Here is a 19,657-nt window from a genome sequence, read left to right on the forward strand (position 1 = left end):
GTAAAATGAGGATGATGACCAAGGTCAGACTCATCATTAGAATTAAATAATTTTATGATCAATGTGAGACATTTAGAGACCCTGAAGTATTTAGGTTCTTTTTATGACACTACTGTAGGCAAGGTAGATGATTCATCAAACATTTGTTGAAAGTTTACCTTGCTCCTGGTAGGGTAAGAGGTCCCTGGGGCGCATCTATTAAAGGATAGCCTTGACTTCAAGGAGCAGCTGGGTCTCGTGAGATGAACAGACCATGATCCAAAGATAGGAGGATTTGGAAGTCCAAAGAAAGGAGTCAGGCCTAGACTGTAGTCTTAGGGGAAAAGTTAGTGGAGGCTTAAGCCTAGGTTCTAGCTAAATAGAATCTTGCAGATTTCGTTTTTCAGTGACTGTTTATGTCCCTGCCTGTTTGCAAAGTTCATATTCCCCAGGAGGGAAGATAAGCCTCTCACTACCCACAGTTGGCTGTCTCGGCTTCCTAGGAACCTGGAAGTGCTGATTGAGGTCCTACAGGTTAGAAACCAGAAGCCGTATCTACTGCCGTGTAACATTCTCCTGGAAAGTTTCTGGTTGTCCTCTTCAAGAGCCAACTCAGGTGTCACCTCTTCCGTAGCATTTCCTTGACTCACCTGACAGTGGCTTCTTCTTTACTTCTCCAACAGCTCGTTTATGCCTTTTTAGAGTACAAATTTTTTCCTTTCTGTCCCTCTTGCCTGTGTACAGAGTGCCCAATGTAGTGCTCAATAAGTATAGGAAGGGAGGGTGGGAAGGAATCTGCATTACGTAAAATATAAGTAATGATAATAGCAACAATAATAGCAACTTGCATATACTGAGAATTTACTATGTTCTAGGCACAATTTTAAGTGCTTAACATGCAAAGATTAATTCTCACAATAGTCCTGTGAGGTGGTGGTATGATTCTCCAGTTTGAGAGGAGAGGAGGCTGAGGCATGGAGGGTTAACTTGCCTCAGGTCACATAGCTGGGATGTGGGGAGTCAGCCCGGGAGCCCAGGCACCCCAGTTCCAGCGTTCCCAGTCTCTGCGTTACACTTGTGTGATGTGCGAAGGGCTCCCGCGGGTCTTCCACTCACTATTGGGAGGTTAATTCTCAGCCAGTTTTTAAGTGGCTCCATGTGTTCCCTAAGGGACTGGCTGCAAAGGTGGTGATCATTCCTTCTGCCCTGAGGTTTTCATGAAGTCTTTTTGCCAGTGGAATATTTGTTGCCGAAGCCATTTCGGAGACAATGAAGCGCTTAGGGACAGAGCGCCGCTGTTCCGCTGATGACACAGTGTTCTGTGTGCCGCGGTGTAGCAGGGTGCCTGCCGACTGTGCTTCCTCAGGCCCGAATGATTGAGGGCCGAGAGTGAGAGTGAGCAGATTGCAGTTTAATCTTGGACCGATCCAGGTGATTTGTACAGACCGGCAAGTGTTTAAGACTTGACTAGGAGAAAGGATGTCACCTGTAGAAAAAGCAGAAAAATATTAAAGCGTATTTTGTGTACAAAACAAAGGGTCTTTCTGTGCAGTCGGCAGTGTCCAGGTGATTATTTTCAAAGAAAGATGAGTTCCAAAGTGAGATTTTAAAGCCATTTGCAGATCTGACTTGACGGGAGCACTTGCCTTCTTTTTTCCCCGCGCTCGCCGCGTCTTCCTAAGGTCAGCCAGTGATTCCTTCTCAGTGTCTGTCAGATTTGACACTTCTCAGAGTCACGACTCGCTCCCTTGTTCCAGGACCTTCTCACATCCGACGTCTGTTACAGCAGCAGCTTCGAGGCTGTTCTCCCTGCCGTTTGTCCCCTCTCCCTACTGCTCCCTGTACAGTGGTGGCCAGATGAGAAACCCCCACTGCCCTCCTGAGGCAGCAAAAATTAAACTCCTCCACCTGACAGAGCCCGTTCGGCCACGGCACCCTTTCCCCACGTACTTTCCATCTTAATTCTTACCGCTCAGTTCGACTTTTATTTACCCATCAGCTCCTTCCTGTTGTAGGTATGCTGCTTTAATAGTGCATCGTTTATCATTTACGCTCCCTGAGAACTTAGATATTTTTAATCTTGTTTTCTAGATGAGGAAACCAAGAGGCAGAGAGGAAAAATAATCCCACAGAGGAAATGGCACGTAGGTGCAAAGTAATTGTTTCTGGAGTGAATGACTGAATGCGTGAAAGCCAGCCGTTAAGAAAGCTTGTCTAGCACCTGAACCTGGGCCAGTCCCATTCCAGATCTTCTGTCGCCTTGCTGCCCAGCGTCGTTCCACTGTGCTTACTTCCTGACACTTTTCTTCTCCAGCCACAAGTGACACCTTCTTCACACGTTTGCTTTCAGTCATTTCTTCAGCCTGGACTTTAGCCCGTTGCCTCATTTTCTTTAGAACATGTGACGAAACTGCCCCTGGTTAGCGCTTTGACACGACACTGGAAGCGCTTTTTATCCGCGCCTTCCGTCTGCACTCTTGTATCACGTGTGTTACACTTAGATACTGACTGGTGACATTCCTAATCGTGTGTGTGTGTGTGTGTGTGTGTGTGTGTGTGTGTGTGTCTTCGCAGTTAGAATCGTTGCTCTCCAGGCAAGGGGCTGGGTGTGGTGGATTAAGTGTCAGACAGACTTATTGTCCGTGCAGTTTGGGGTAAAAAAGAGCTTAACTTCTGTTGGACCCCAGTGTCCTCTCCTTCCAGCCTTGCTGGTAGGAGTTGTGAGACTGAAGGGTTATGCATGGGACAGTGCTGCTGTAGTCATTGGCACATAACAGGTGACCAAGATAGGGAGATTCTTTGTTCAGTTAATTAATGCCTTTTTAGTTGTGAATGGTCTGGTAATTATATACACTAATACATCTACCCTGTGTTCTGTATTTAGTGTAGAATTTCCTCCACAGGAATGATGACCATTCTGGGAGTGTTAGATCAACTTAAGACCCACATATTAGAGAAGGTACAGTTATCTGACAGATACTACAGTTAAAGAGTTGTTAGGTGTGGGGGCGTTTTGAATTATCTGCTTAATTTAATTTACCTTTATTGTGTCTTTGCTATGTATGCATTAACATTTTTTCCCCTTACTGTTTTTTATTTGGTTTTGTTTTTTTCTCCTTTCTGTTTTTCTTTTTGTTCTGATTTGTACTTCTCTTTCAGGATAACTTTCATCTTTTCTAGGCATAACATCTGTCACTGGAGAGGTGTTTTCTGCCTGTTCTTGGCTCAGAGTCATGCTCATCTTAGAGCTGGTCTCCTTTTTTCAGCAACAGTTCCTTAGAGTTCCTTCCGACACAAATCAGTGGAGGAGGAAGACTTGGGAGTGGGCACCGAAGTCTCTGCCCCGGAGCTGTTTGTCCTGTAGGGGACAGCACCTCGGAAAAGCAGCTGTCCCCACCACACCGGCCACAGCTGGTGCTCGGGGGTCATACTGTGTGTGCTACACTAAACTGAGCTCTTGTAGGTGGGTCATCTTCAAGTAGATACAGACATGCCCCCTAGCGATTTTTGTTTCGTTTAATTTAGTGAAAACTTACCAGGCCGCCTATTTGCGGAATACCATGTGAATAAACTGCTGTCTCCGCTCTGAAGGGACCTGCAGAGTAGCAGGTACACAAACTGTGATAAAGAAGTAGTAGGGAAATTCTAAATTACAGTAACTTAAAAATTTCATGCTTTCTTTTTGAGTAGTAGATGCTAAATCATCATTTGGCATAATTTATAGTCCGTGCAGTTTTGCATTCTGCTTTTTCACCTACCTTTGTAATCTTGGAATTTTTCTTTATAATGCAAGTAAATGGTTTTTTGTTGTTTTGTTCTTCCAGCGACTAGCGTACATTCCTTTGAGCAGCTGTTCCCCAATTTATGTGCCTCTTTCTTAGAGACTGCCTTGTGAACAGTCTTGTGGAGAAGGCCTTGGTGGGGAGTGCTCTCGGTGACGATGCGCTGGTAGGAGCCAGTTCAGCTGAACGTACAGCGGAAGCGGTTTTCCTGAATTTTTTTTTAATTGAGCAGCAGCTGGGGGAAGATAAGCTGGGAAAAAGGGGAACCCAGTGGTAGTTCATATGCAGTTTTAATTTAATTTGTGATGTATTGGGAAACGAATCTTCTGAGGAGAGGCTTGTGCCACTAATGCTGTTCGAGGCAAGAGGGGCCGTTCTAAGCTTTTGGCTGTTGATGTAAATAGACATCTAAGAACATCAGGTAAATCCGAAGGTAGAATGAGCAGGACTTGATTTCTTCCTGGCCCCGTGGAAAAAGTAGGCTTGTGGTGGGAGGGCTCGGATTGCAGAGCAGTGTGCCACTGATTCAATGGAAAAAGAGCAAGCATTTGGCCTGAAGAGAGTGAATCCAGCATCAGACTGGTTAGCTCTCTCCGAGGACTGGAGAGGGGGCGACTTTTCCACCTCGTAGGTTGTGATGGAGAAAAGCAGAGGACCAGCAGTCAGAAATTTTCCTGCTCCAAAGTTGTGTCCTCTCCGTGTTTGTAGATCCTTCTGAGGAACGTTGAGTTTGTTTCCTCATGGAAAGAAAAACGAGGATGATAATACCTGCTGAATGTGGTTACTTTGAAAGGTAAATGGACCATACCTGTGACAGTGCCGTAGAGGCTGTCTTCTGTTACTCTAGTAACGAGTTATTGTGTTAAGCTTATGTCTTGGGACTTGGACTTTGGCTTCCTATCTTCCTTGTAACCCTTCATCAAGCATCCTTGGGATTATATTCCGGGGAGAGAGAAGCCATGCCTCACTCCACCGGTACTCAGTTTTCCCGAAGGAAATGGGCTCTTGGAGCCAGTGAGAAAGGAGGTGAAACCATCATTGTTTCAGTGGGATTTTTTCCCCATGTCTCCACCTATTGAAAAGCGTATTCGTATGTTTTATAAGACTCCCCTCCAAGTCTAATTCGATGACAAAAATCGCCATTATTGCTAAATTTATTACGCTTTCACCTCTTTTCCCTGAGTGATTCATTATGGCGTCCTGGAACTGCAACTGTGTTTTTGTTTAGGCAGGAGGTGGTGGTGAGGGAGAACTTGGGGATGACTTTTAAATAAGAGAACTCTGTATTATATTTATCTGTCTGGAGGCAATAAATCTGTTTTAGCAGATTAAATACAGACTTCTTTATAAAGCCCCGTTTTCTCAAACCTCTTATCAGCAGCACTTGGCAGTAATCACACCTACGGAAACTTGTAATTTTCCTCAAGGAGGTGACACTGACAGAATTAAAAATGAAGGAGCCCCCCTGAAAAGCAAGTTCATTACAAATTAACAGTGGTCTTAGCAAAGCAGTGGGCTAAGGCGTGTCAAATAGCGATATGGATAAAGAAACCCAGCATTTTAAACTGTCAGAGCTGGGAGCAGGGCTAGCCTGAGAACAAATTAATCACATATTGTCAAGGCAAAGTTGCATCAAATTAACACATCGGATTCCAGCATATTAATGTTAGAATGCTTTCACCTGATTATTACTGCAAACCATTGCCACTCTTTGAATGCAAAGATATAATTAAATTGCTAAATAGAAAGCGCATATAATATCTCCACATGCATTTAGGATGCACGAGCTGAAAAGTGCACATCCTAGGAACTGACAGATTCTATTTGTAGGGGGAAAACTTTACTTTTTTTCCCCTTTTATTTACTTGGGAGTATTAGAGTATGAAATTAGAAAAGTTAGTTATGTTATTCATATCCTATATGAGTTAGATGAAATACAGGTTTAATTTAACTGATTTGCTACGTTGGCTATGAGTACATAATTACCTCTGTATTTTTCTGGTAGAGAAGTAGGAAAATGTTGTATAATAGTCCTTTGCAACAAAATTGCTCATTTCACATAATCCTAGTGGTGGATTTGTGTCAAAAGGTGCTTTGGAGAAACTAGACTATCTATTCTGACAACTGTCTTTCATGTAGAGGTTACTTTCTGCCTCTGCTTAATCTAGTATGTGTGTGTGTTATGATATTCAAAATGAGAATTCTGGCAGCAGCCCAGCTGTGCTTGACCTTCGTGATCAAGGAGACAGTCTAGCGGGAAGTTGCTTTTCTTTAGTCCCTGTTTACTTATCCCAGGTTAAGTTTCCTGGCTTGCCGTCCCTTCTACTCGTATTTAGCCTCATTGTCTATTATTCACACTTAGGCTTGACTACTCTCCTTCTGTCCTCTGCCAAGTTCTGTTGGTCCTCTGTGTGAAAATCTTTGTTAAAACTTGCCTTCTCTCATGAAGCCTCCTTTGGTAACCTAGGCATTCTTAGGTTTCTCTCTTCAGCTTTGGGATAGAGCAGTCTTGGTTTACAAATCTCTCTTAGCAGCGGTTGGTCGAAGGACTTGTAAATGTGAAAAAGGGAAGTAGAGATCACCAGGGGCCAGCAGAGGTTCTCTCCACGCTGGGCGGGACGGGATAACCTCATTTCTTTCTTGAGTAGGTTGATTAGCTAAACAAAGTACTATGGTCCTTATGTTCCAAATCTCAGTACAGCATTAACTGTTTAGCAGACTCTTGTAAAATACTCTTGTACACAAGCCGGGGAAATGATGGCTGGTCAGGTTGTGGGCAGGTGGACTTGACCTGGCTGAGCGACTAAGCGAAGAGTGGTGATTAATGGGTTCATGTCAGAATGAAGAGCTGTCTGTGTGGCAAGCTGCAGGGCTGTGTTCATTGCTGTTGGGGACCTGAATGAGGACATTGATGATAACTGATCACATTTGTGAAAGGTAGAAACTGAAAAGAATAGCATGCGTGTCCAGTGACAAAGGCAGGGACTAGAGTGGCCTTGCCAGGACAAAATGACACTTGTACTTTAGGTCATAAAATGCAGTCATTTGTATATGAGGAGGGTGGTGGAGAAAGGGAAGAGGGGCAAATAGGTTTAACCAAGGAGTGCATAAAAGGAAGGTTTGGGGTCATGTTGGTTGTAAGCTCAGTGTGACTCAGCAGAGCTAGGTAGCTGGAAGAGAAATTCATTTGTTCATTTCTCAGCTGTTTCTTAAGCACCGACATGTGCCAAGAGCTTTGCCAAATGCCGAAGATACAATGATGAAGAGCTGGTCAGACCCTAAGCGCAGGGATGGGCAGTCTTGTCAGAAGAGGAGGCAGAGACTATTATGGTACAGCTCAAGTGCTGTGAGAGGGCAAGTTCAGTGGGCAGGGTTCCTTAGAGCAGAGCACCCGGAGGTCACCCGGCCTGGACTTGGGATGGGGGAGGATTAGGGAGGACCCCTTCCATGCTTCCTGGGCCAAACCGTAGAGGGTGGTGGGGGGGGGGCTTCCACACCAAAGAGATGCTGGTGTAAAAATCTAAGGCGAGAGAATGATTCCAGTGGGTTCTGAGAAATACAGGTGGTTGAGTTTGCCTGGAGCATAGGGGATGAGGGTGGCAGAGGCAAGAGACGGGGCTTGATCAAGGTTTTGATCCGCTGCCGGTGGTTATCTTTTGAGCAAGGTCTGATGCCCTTGGGTCTGAGTAAATCACTCTGCCTCCATTTAGCAAACGTAGGGAGCTAGTGAGTGTGAGCTCCTGTAAGACAGACCTTGGCAACTACAAACAGCCTTTGTTCAGACGAAGGCCACCAGAAGGCCTTGGGGACTGGGAACCAGGGCACTGATTTGGGGTTTACAGACTCTGCCCAAGAACCGAAGACCCAGGAAGGTCTGAGCAGCGCCTGAAAAGAGTAGAAGGGTTCCCAGGTAGAAGGGGCCCTGCTTGGCTCTGCCAGGCCGGCACGGCAGAGGAAGCACGATGTATCTTTCCGTGGTTAAGCGTTGGGCAGCGTGGGAGGCAGTGTCGTAAGACAGAAGGAGCCCTAGCTCCCTAGACTTGCATTGAAATCCGAGGGCTGCTGCACTGCCCGGGGTAACGGATTTTCTCTTTTTAAGCCTGTGTCATTTGTAAAATAATTAAGCCACGTAGTTTATGGAAGGCCAGAGATAGTGTATTACAAAGCACCTAGCACGGAGGATGGCACAGTAGGGATTTAGCCGGCTATTGTCGAGTCAGAGTTCCTAGACCCTCGACTGTCACAGAGGTTACACGAGTGTAAATGTCATCGCTTCCTGCCACTGGCACTTCCATTTGTACTTTGTGGGAGATCTCATCTAAGGCCTTACATCACCCCCAGGTCAGGGCCTCCCGCCTCTCAGCGCTCTTACATCCTGCTACTCCACATGGTCAGTTTCTGAGCTCGAGCCTGCAAACTTATTTTGATATTCATGGCACTTGAATATGTTTATGAGTTAAGTGTGTTGCAGAAGCCATGTTTATTGTACTACAAAGACATCTAAAAATAACTTTTGATTTAGCCATGGCCTTGCCTGCCTCTACTATATAGATGAATGTGCTCTACCTGCATGTTTTTTGTTTTTTGGTTTTTTTTTGGCTAGGTGCAATGAACTTTATTGATGGTGCACAACAAGGTAGGGCTCCCTAATAAGCCCCTCCCCTTCTTCAGAGGGTCTGGGATGGAAACTGAAAGTCAGGAAATTCTCAGTGTGTTGGGGGATCGATTTGGGACAAGGACTCCCCAGGGGCTAAGGGCCTCTTTCTCTCACTGGGGCTGGTGGTCCAGGGGGCTCCTACTCCTTGGAGGCCATGTAGACCATAAGGTCTACCACCCTGTTGCTGTAGCCAAATTCATTGTCATACCAGGAAATGAGCTTGACAAAGTGGTCCTCGAGGGCAATGCCAGCCCCGGCATTGAAGGTGGAAGAGTGTGTGTCACTATTAAAGTCGCAGGAAACAACCTGGTCCTCACTATAACCCGGATGCCCTCAAGGGGACCCTCTGATGCCCTCTTCACGACTTTCTTGATGTCATTGTATTTGGCAGCTTTCTCCAGATGGCAGGTCAGATCCACAACTGACACGTTGGGGGTAGGGACACAGAAGGCCATGCCAGCAAGCTTCCCATTCAGCTCAGGGGTGACCTTGCCCACAGCCTTGGCAGTGCCAGTAGAAGCAGGGATGATGTTCTTGGCAGCTCCTCGGCCATCACGCCACAGCTTCCCAGAGGGGTTGTCCACGGTCTTCTGGGTGGCAGTGATGACGTGGACTGTGGTTGTGAGTCCTTCCACGATGCCAAAGTTGTCATGGATGACCTTGGCCAGAGTGGCCAAGCAGTTGGTGGTGCTGGAGGGATTACTGACTGACCATCTTGAGGGAGTTGTCGTACTTCTCATAGTTCACACCCATCACAAACATGGAGGCATCCGCAGAAGGGGCAGAAATGATGACCCGCTTGGCTCTACCTTTCAAGTGAGCCCCAGCCTTCTCCATGGTGGTGAAGACACCAGTGGACTCCACAACATATTCAGCACCAGCATCGCCCATTTGATGTTGGTGGGGTCTCGCTCCTGGAACATGGATGAGCTTTCCACTGATGACAGTCTTCCCATTCTCAGCCTGGTCTGTGCCTTTGAACTTGCCATGGGTGGAATCATACTGGAACATGTAGACCATGTAGTTGAGTCAATGAAGGGGTCATTGATGCCAACAATATCCACTTTGCCAGAGTTAAAAGCAGCCCTGATGTCCAGGCATCCAATATCGGCCAAATCCGTTCACTTTGACCTTCACCATTGTATCTCAGAGTCGCAGCTGCGGGAGAGGAGGGCGAGCATCCTATACCTGCATTTTTAAGTGTACAGTGTAGTGTTGACTGTATGCCCATTGGTGTGCAACAGAGCTAATTTTTTCATCTTATAAAACTATTTCAGTTGGACGACAGCTCCCTCCTTCCTGCCCAGAGCCCCTGACAACTACCATTCTACTCCCCGTTCCTAAGAGTTTATCTTAGCTCATAGAAGTGGAATCGGGTGTCTTTTTGTAATGGGCTTATTTCACTTAGCATAATGACCTCAAAATTCATCTATATCGTAGCATATGACAGGATATTCTTTTTTAAAGGCAGAGTAATATTTCATTGTATGTGCGTAGCATCCATCCATCCATCCACTGGTAAGCATGTAAGTTGCTTCAACATCTTGGCTGTTGTGATTAATGCCACAGAGAGCATGTGTGTGCACATATCTCTTCAAGATCTTGTTTTCATTTCTTTTGGATATATACTCAGAAGTGGGATTGCTGGATCATATGATCATTCTATTTTTAATTTTTTTAGTAACCTCCATACAATTTTCCATAGCAAGTGTACCATTTACATTTCTACCAAGAGTGCACAAGGGTCCCAGTTTCTCCACATTCTTGCCAACACTCGTTTTCTGTTGTTTTATTTATTTTTATAATGGCCGTCCCAACAGATGTGAGATGGTCCTCATCATGGTTTCGATTTGCATTTTTCTAATCATTAGTGATGCTGAGCATCTTTCCATATGCTCGTTGGCCATTTATATATCTTCTTTGGAGAAATGTTTTCTGCTCATTTTTTAATTGTTTTTGTTGTTGAGTTACAGTTCTTTAAATATTTGAGATATTAGCTCCTTATTGGATATGTGGTTTGCAAATATTTTCTCATTCTGTAGGTTGCCTTTCTATTTTGTGGATTGTTTCCTTTGCTGCACAGACATTATTAAGTTTGATATAGTGTCATTTGTCTATTTTTCCTTGTGTTGCCTGTGGTTCTGGTGTCATATCCAAGAAATCACCACCAAATCCAGTGCTTTCCCCCTGTTTTTTTTCTAGGGACTTTATAATTGCAGGTCTTAACATTAAGGCCTTTAATCTATTTTGAGGTAATTTTCCCATATGGTATAAGGTAACGGAACTTCATTCTTCTACATATAGATATCCAGTTTCTCCAGAACTGTTCGTTGAAGACACACATTATCATCTTAAGTGACTTAAAATGAGAACCCAGTTTACAAGTGGAAAGATAATGGCTAGACTTTTATCCTTCATATGTGTGTGACTTTTCTTAATAATATATAGTGTGAAACATTTTATTTAAAATACTCTTTTTCTTATTGTAATCATTTTGTAACGTATACATATATCAAATTATTATGCCGTATACCTCAAATTAATACAGTGTCGTATGTCAGTTCTATCAATAAAACCGGAAGAAGTACCCTTTCCCTCATCTCATCACCGGCGTTCTATATGCTGTCACGTACCGTGGTTCCTGTTCTCTGCATGTTCTGTTCACTCTGCCTGGAACAGTGAATTCCTGTTTGTCTTTTTAAGATTCAGCCCATATATGGCCTCCTCTGATTCCTTCAGCTTCACTCCCACAAGTTGTACTTCCACACTCCATTGTAAAATTATATTTACATATCCTTTGCTCCCTCAAGAACATAAGCTCTGTGTGGACAGGGACAGTGTCCAGTTCATCTTTATAACCCAGCAGATAGCACAGATCCTGACACCCAGTGGCCGCTTAGCAAATTGTAATGAGTGAGCAGTCAGAGCGATGGTAAAGCAGTGAAGTAGGGCGCCTAAGTTTTGTATGTGACTAGCTGAGCTGCTTTCTCCTTGATTCTAAAATTAGGAGCTGGATTGTTCTCCGAGATCCCTTTTGGCTCCAACAGTCTATGAAAATTGCATAGGGAGTTCTTATCCAAGTACTCCCAGAGCTTCATTCCCACAAATCCCACGGGATCTGACGTCAAATAGGACAACATCTTAACTTTTTTTGGTTGGGGGGTGGGGCACCCTAAGGAGTTTTGCCGTTCGAGTCAGGCGAAGTACGTTGCCTAAGCCTTGTCGGTGTTTCCGGTCCCAGCAGCTCCGCCCCTCGTCACAGGCGCGCGTGCCCACCCTGGGCCTCGCTGTGTCCCTCTCCGAAATGGGGAAGGTCGCACGGCGTCATCAGTGTTCGCATTTCAGTATGTCCGTGTTTGAAGGGGGCATGAATGTATTTTGAAAAAGCATATTTGATATTCTGATGTTATATAAGGAAAGAAAAATTTGTGTAATACTTACGAAAAGGTAAAGTTTTATGGAAATTCAACTGTTGGGAATATCCAGAAGATAGAAGAAATTTTAATGGCTGTGGTGAGATGTACATCATTTTTGAGGGAGTGTGAGATTTTTATAGTCATCAGAAGGGGTCACAGGTTAAAGATGGTCATGAAACACTACATTAGTTTCTGTTCCTGTTCTAATTTTCTGTGATTCTATAATGAAAATTTCACAGAAGGCTTCAGTGGGATGAGCCTTACTTACTTCTCTCACATGTATGAGTCATACCTACAGTTTTCGTTTGCTTGTTTATTTTTCTAAATTGAATCCTGACTCTACTCCTTACCAGCTATGTGACCACGGGCAAATCGCTTAATTTTCCTAAGCTTTAAGTTTTTCATCTGTTACAAGAATATAATACCTTCTTTACAAGACTCATCCAAGGAGAGATTGGATCAGCACAGGACAGACTTATTAGAATTGCTGCCTCATACCCTTTCCATGCCAGGAATGCAGTCAGAGATCTGGGCCCTCAGACATGCTTTGAGAAGGCTTGCCAGAGCCCTGACCCCAAACTTTTGAACACCATAGCAATTGCTGAGCAAATAGTTCTGAGAGAGCCTGGATCAGGTGAGACCACGCCAGGTAAGTCACTCTTCCATGGACAGAGAGAATGGACTCCTCTTCCCAGTAGTCCTAGAAGGGCAGAAAGACTTATTTTGTGGCTAAAGCTAGGAAGCCTGTGGATAGAACTAGCTCCCCTTACAATCGTAGAGACTAAACGTTGTTCACAGCATTTTCTTAACAGTAAATTTTAAACTTTTAATGTGTTAATGATAAAGATTTGTTTATATTTTTGCATCATCCTGCACTTGAGTATGCCCCCATTTTTTTTTCTTGTGTACTTGTGAATTTTTTTTTTTTTTACCACGTAACTGGATGATCTAAGTGGAGCTTATCTGTCAGACAGAATGAACACAGATACTTGAAACTACGATTAAAATGTTTTGTAAGCCTTTGCCCTGAATTCAGTCTTATCTCACTTATACTGACCATGGCTTTTGGTATGCTTATGAAAAGTCAGCGGCTTTGTAGTTTTTTTCCTTCATATTTTTTCCATTGAGGTTAAATATTAAAGGGCATCCTAGGTCATATAGCTTGTTTCCAGAAAGAGGAGGTTGATGTTTCTTTTGAAACTTTCCCAAAGGAGCGTTTTGCTTGTGTAGCCTAGCCACATGGACTGTAACTGTTGCTTTGCGGTGCGGGGCAGCCTCTCGTCCACGAGTAACAAAGTGAGTTCGAAATGACTATATATTGGAACCAGATCTTACATTTGGGAATTTGTCTTAAGTCACCATCACATTTATAGCCCCCTCCTCATTTTATTAAAATAAACAGTGATTACACTTTTAACTCTCAGTCGATAGCCTTTCTCATCAGGTATATTCAGACTTAAGTAGTGGCCCCAAAGACCCATATATAATTATGGGATATGAGCAGTTATATTAATGACCATGTAATTTATATAGTGAGGATATAGCATATTTAAAGAATCCTTCAATTAATTAGAAGAGACTTTAATCTACATGTATAAAAATTTCAATTAAAACATCTTCGCTAAACTTCTTGTCTGGTTTTATTATATTTTATATGGTTCAGTTGATTGAAACATTCTTGAAAATATTTATTGCTTGGCAATGGTAAAGCATTTTAAGCATCTACTGTGTGTTAGGCATTGTACTAAGTATTTTATATGTACTATCTCATTTAATTCCCACAGCATCCCTTCAGATAGGTGATACCACTGGTTTACACTGGTTTACAGATGTGAAAACTTCTCTGGACCTCAGTTTTCTCTCTCTTAGGGTTAATATTATCCATTTTAATGTGTTATGAAGATTAAATGAAATAATACATGCCTACCCACCTTGAAGTAAGTCCTCAGTACATGATAGTTGCTATTGTTAATCTTGTCTATTTTTGATTTTGTTTTAAATAGATAATACTTTTGGTGGTGTAAAAGTGTAAAAAGGTATTAAACAGTGAAAAGTCTTCCTCCGTCCCCCAGTCTTCTGGCGCTTACACCCATTTTACTAATGTGTTGTGTGTCTTCCAGAGCGTCCATATGCAAAGATATTGAATATGTATTTTTATTGTTCTTTCCGTTTACAGAAAACGTAGCATACAAGTATTAACACTGTTCCAGAGTTTACTGCTGCTGCTTTTTTTTTTTTTTAACTTAACACTGTAACTGGGAAATCTGTCTATACTATTACCCAGAGAATTTTTCATTTCTTCATATAGCTGCATAGTACTCCATTGTTTGGAAATATTATAATTTCTTTATCTTGTTGATGGAGACTTGAGTCATTTCTAATCTTCTGCTATTACAAACAGCGCTTCGGTGAATAATCTTGTACATATGGCACGTTGGTTTGTGCAATTATATATGTAGGATAAATTCCAAGAAGCAGAATTGCTGGGTCAAAGGGAATATGCATTTGTAATTTTTGTAAGTATTGCCAAATTGCCTTCCATAGGGATTGTGCCAATTACACTCCCACCAGCAATATATGAGAACGCCTGTTTTCTCGCAGCTTCACCACAGAATTTATCAAATGTTTGGACTTTTGCCAATCTAATAGGTGAAAAGTGAATCTGTTAATTTTAATTTGCATTTCTCTTATGAATGAAATCAAGCTTCTCGTCTGTTAAAGAAACTTTGCAGTCTCGTGAACTTCCCAGATATATTGGATTCTTGATCTTTTTCTTGTTTTCTGGGAGTTCTTTATATATTAGGTAAATTAGTCCAATTTATTGTGTATCTTTTGACTTTGTGTATGGATTTTTTTAACTAGACTTTTTTTTTTATGTAGTGAAATTTATCATCATGTTTTCCTTTATAACTTCTGGATTTTGAATTCATCTGTTTGGGGGAAACTTTTTTTTTTATATGCCCTGCACATTTTTTACGTTTTTATTCTTAGATATTTGCAATTGTTGCTATTATCGATGGAGTCTTATTTTCTGTTATGTTTCTAACTACTGAATATATGAAGGCTGCTGATTTCTATGTTAATTTTGTATTTTTTTTATAATACCAGATTTTCTATTTATAATAGTTTTTCATTAGTTCTTATAGGATTTCCATAAATACAAGAATATTATTAATATGCAGTAATATATTGAATAATGTAGTGATTTCTGTTTACCTCTTTTATTTCCGTTTTTATACCTCTGACTACTTTCTCTTGCCTAGTGTTGTTGTTGCTATTATTGTAATCACCACCACCACCACCACCACCACCACAGTACTTGGCATTAAGCTAAAAGTTGGTGTATGGTAAATGTTTATTCTCTCTTTAAATTGCAACATAAATATCTCTAAAACGTAGCTAGTCAGTGTTGATTCCAAGCAGAGACTATTAAGACAAATTTTAAGGAGTGAAAATGCGTTCGTAGTCTAATGACCCTTTCCTGCAATATTTATAAGAGCCTATATTAAATAGGGTGGTGTTTTGGTTTTTGTTTGTTTGCCATTGTTGAAAAATATTGTTTCTGATCATTCTGTTAATCGTGAGTCTTTTATATAATGCCTTCTATGTTTTATGGTTTGGGGCTATAACAACTTATTTCTTGCAACTTTTTTGTTGGAATTATTTAAGTCATGTTTCTGTCTGGTCCCTGGGGGTACTGCCAGCCCAGGACAACTTTAAATTTTTGGTATAAGTCTTTTTGGTCCATCAGGTAATGTGAATTTGGTATGAAAATATTTTATGAAGGTTGGTCTCAGAAGAAAAACAATTTTTTTGATGGCAGTTTTCCTTGTCAGGTGTTGGGAGGTGCTAATTTCTAATTTACTCTGTCGTTTTTTGAGGTTCCAGCTTTATTGGGCTGTCCTGTGTATTCAGCTGACTAAGAAAGTAGCCAATTAACATCAGCTTGTTTGCCAGATACCACTATTAAGACAAAAATTGTGTTCCGTTTTCCTTTCTGGGTTCCCCTTTTCATTTTTGGGCCTTTGTGAATTCCTTAAACACTTGCCAGACTATAGAATCAGGTAAAATGAACGTTTTTGTATTCTATCAGAATCTTTAGTTGTTTTCTGTTAGGGTACATGTATTGCCATGTGGCTGAAATAGAAGTCGTTCAGTAAAATAGGATATTTTAATTTTTTTAACATGGTGTCTTGCATGATGTAGAAACAATACATATTATAGATAGGAAGAAAGAGAAAGAGACAATTCATGCATAACTATATTATGGTTCTTGATTTCATGAAAATGTTGATTCAAAATACAATACAAAGTCCCCCCTCCCCTCAAAAAAGCTTTTAAAATATATTGGAGAGAATTACAGTAGTACTGAAAGATCGTGGTCTTCTGAGTCAGTCAATCCTGGGTTTCCGTCTGAATTCTCTCACTGTTTCTTTTAATAATTTCTTTAAACTCTTAGCAGTTTATTTATCTGTAAAATGGTTTGAGGACCAAAAGAGATAATATATATAGAAGACTCAGCCTAGTGCCTGACAGAGTAAATGTTAGCTACTTTTAATTTTAGTCATTCTCTTTTCCAGAAGTGTTCAAGGTGCCAGTACATAGTGTTGAATGTAAAACATCTCTCGTTATACATGTAATAACATGAAATTGAGTGCAGGTTTGTGAAAGACACTACTGTAAAGGGAAAAACAAAGAAGGCACTACAGGATCAAAAGGAGGAAAGGAACATGAAGCTTGGCAGGTGACTGAGGCCACGGAGGCCCTCTGGCTCCACTCAGCTCCCCAAAGCAGTACGTCCCTACCGCTTTGGGTCAAAAGGAGCTCTGCCAAGGGAGCTGCCCAGGGTACTTTAGAAGAAGGAAACTCGTTCCCTTCTATGTGGATCTCAAGGGTAGCAAGGGATTTTCATTTTCATCAGTACAACAAGTAACCATTCGGTATCCCCAGAGTTCTGGAAGCACCTTATCAGAAAAGATACACAATTGCATTCTTCTGAATAGAAAAATTGCTAATCAATAGGAATTCAGAAATACATGTACCCCGCAGCGTTAGCATGTCAAGTAGTATAAAGCGTGTACACCTTTTTCTTCTTCTAAACTTGGTATGACTCAATCCAATTCTCATGTAACTTTTTATTAGGCTCCACTGTGCAGCATCAGAAATAAGAGGGAATTGTATAGCCCGCCTCCATCTGATCTTCTGCTTTATGTTTCGCTTGCCCACAGACAAGAAAAGTGTGTCTTATTCATTGTCTTTGTGTATTTCTCTTGGTAGTACTATTGTCACTTTGGTTTTTAGTAAAGGAAATTGGCTTATTAGAAACGTTTGTCTTAATCCTCTATGGAAATATCAGTTTACGGGAAGGTTAAGGCAGCTCGATTGGGCTCCTCTCAGAGTCTCTGCTGCAATTGTCGGAAAGGAACCCCCAGGGAAACCCCGGAGCACAGGCAGTGGCTGTGCAGAAGACAGCACTCCAGATGCTTTATCAGGTGCTGTCGGGAGAGCAGAAATAATGGTCTGAAGACGGAAATGCTGATGTCTCCACTTTCCCAACTTAGCACAAACATCTTCTTTATCTTCGGTGGGTTTTGGTGCCACAGAGGCGGCTCCAAGAAGCCTTAAATGCAAGTGTGATTGTTTTTAGAATCCCGTCTTTAAAAGCATGGCGTTTGGGATTTCTTTGACTTGAGTTCTTTTTTCAAAGGAAGTGGAGTCATAGCATCCACTGTCAGTGCCATTCCTCTTTCTGTGATGACTCGTTCACTGTTTACATCAAAGGATGAAGGAATGAGAGACGTAAACATAAATCGATAAGTGAACAAACAAACAGCTTTGCTGCCTTTGTCATATAGCAAAAGGGCCTGACTGTAACATGGGAACACAGCAGCTATTTGATTAAAACTTTAAGGTTTTCCTGGAAACTTTGACGCGTGTCTGATTTTTTTCTTCTTTAAATAACACTGTAACATGGAAGAAGTAAGTACCTTAGAATGCTGTGGTTGCAGTGGGACTTTCGAACACATCCCCCATCCCGGTCACTGCCGGAGCTTGCTTGCCCACTGACGTGTTCATCTTCTGGAAGGCCCAAAGGTGATTTGTAAATTATTTACTTCTTGTACCCATGCATTTTTTTTCCAAACCATCTTAACCATTTCTAAGTTCAGCGGTATTGAATACATTCATAGTGTTATATAACTGTCATCACCGTCTGTCTCCATAACTCTTTTCATCTTGTAAAACAGAAACCCTCTGCCCATTAAACAATAACTCTCCATTCCCTCCCTCCCCCGAACCCCTGACAACCACCATTCTGCTTTCTGTCTTTGTGAATTTGACTAAGTATCTCATGTAAGTGGAAGCTTACAGTATTTATCGTCTTTTTGTGACTTGCCTTATTTCACTTAGCATAATATCCTCAATGCTCATCTTTGTTGTAGCATATTGCAGAATTTCTTTTCTTTTTAAGGCTGAGTAACATTCCACATTTTGCATATTCATTCAGCCATCCGTGGACACTTGGGTTATTTTCTTGTTTTAGTTATTGTGATTAATGCTGCTATGAACATGGGTGTGGAAATATCTCTTCAGAACCCTGCTTTCCATTCTTTAAGGTATATACCGAGAAGAGGATTTGCTAGATCATTTGGTAATTCTATTCATTTTTCAAGCAACTTCCATACTATTTTCTGCAGTGTCTATACCATTTTACATTTCCACCAGCAGTGCTCAAGGTTTCCAATTTCTCCACATCCTTGCCAATACTGGCTGGTTCGTTCGTTTATTTGTTTGTTTTTTGATCGCAGCTATCATAATGGATATGAGGTGGTGTCTCATTGTAGTTGTGATTTGTATTTCTCTACTGATTATTAATGTTGAACATCTTTTCATGTGCTTTTGACCATTTATATTTATCTTCAGAGCAATGTCTATTCCAGTCCTTTGCCCACTCATACAGTTTTATTCAAAGCAAAACAAGTAGCTTTGCAGTGTGGGGAGGCAATTTTAAGTGGTAAGAACTCAAGCTCCAGGTCGGCATTCCAGCTTCATCAGTTGTGTGACCTTCGGCAAGTTCCTTTATTTCCAAGCTTCTGTTCCATCTGTAAAATGGAGAGAAAAATCGAATCTATCTCATTGAGTTGTCTTGGGAGTCCATAAGCTAATATAATGGATGTTAAATGTATGGCATAGTATTTGGCCTATAGTAAATGTTTAATAAATATTAGCTGCTGTATTGTTGGAATCATGAGTCAGTCATAAAAAAACTGTTTCGAGGTTGTCTTCCTATTTTGATAGAAGTATAGGTTATTACATTTTTGAGAATTTTCAATTTTTCTTGTTCGTGCTACTTATTTTCTTAGTCACTGTAATATTAAGTGAAACCATATGAAATTGTAATTTTTGTGTATTATAAATGATCGGATATTAGCAGTTTCATGGGATAAACATCAAGTAATAGAAACTGAGTGTCTACTAGCTGCCAGAGTGCCCGATACCTATTTAATTCATTCTTTCCAGCTCCCCTACAAGGTATATATTATTTTCCCTGTTTCGGGGTAAGGAAACTGAGGCTTAAAGAGGCGAATGCTCTCGCCTGAGTTTGTACAACTAGTAAGCAGCCGAGCCGGAATTCAGACCCCAGGTCTGTGAATCCAAAGCTCATTTGTTTTCTTTCCAATTTCTGCCACATGGACAGTCTCAGAGACCTAGCGAACATGAGAGTAAGAGAAACGACACTGCTTCTTCTCAGTTGCCAGTGATCTGAGTTTTCTTCAGCGCAGTGGCACAGTGTGGTAGGTGCTTCTGTGTTCATGTGCGTTTTG

General features: G+C 41.7%; 1 protein-coding gene and 1 pseudogene across 14 annotated transcripts in view; one reads left to right on the forward strand and one right to left on the reverse strand.

Moving 5' to 3' along the window:
• MAPKAP1 (MAPK associated protein 1) overlaps window positions 1-19,657 on the forward strand; it is a 200,927-nt gene that overhangs the window by 52,876 nt on the left and 128,394 nt on the right. The gene's annotated exons all lie outside the window — the stretch shown is intronic.
• Window positions 8,531-9,558, reverse strand: LOC118600372 (annotated as a pseudogene).

The sequence above is a fragment of the Rousettus aegyptiacus genome, unplaced genomic scaffold (assembly GCF_014176215.1).
Source record: "Rousettus aegyptiacus isolate mRouAeg1 unplaced genomic scaffold, mRouAeg1.p scaffold_m13_p_3, whole genome shotgun sequence".
In the NCBI taxonomy this organism is placed as follows: Eukaryota; Metazoa; Chordata; class Mammalia; order Chiroptera; family Pteropodidae; genus Rousettus; species Rousettus aegyptiacus.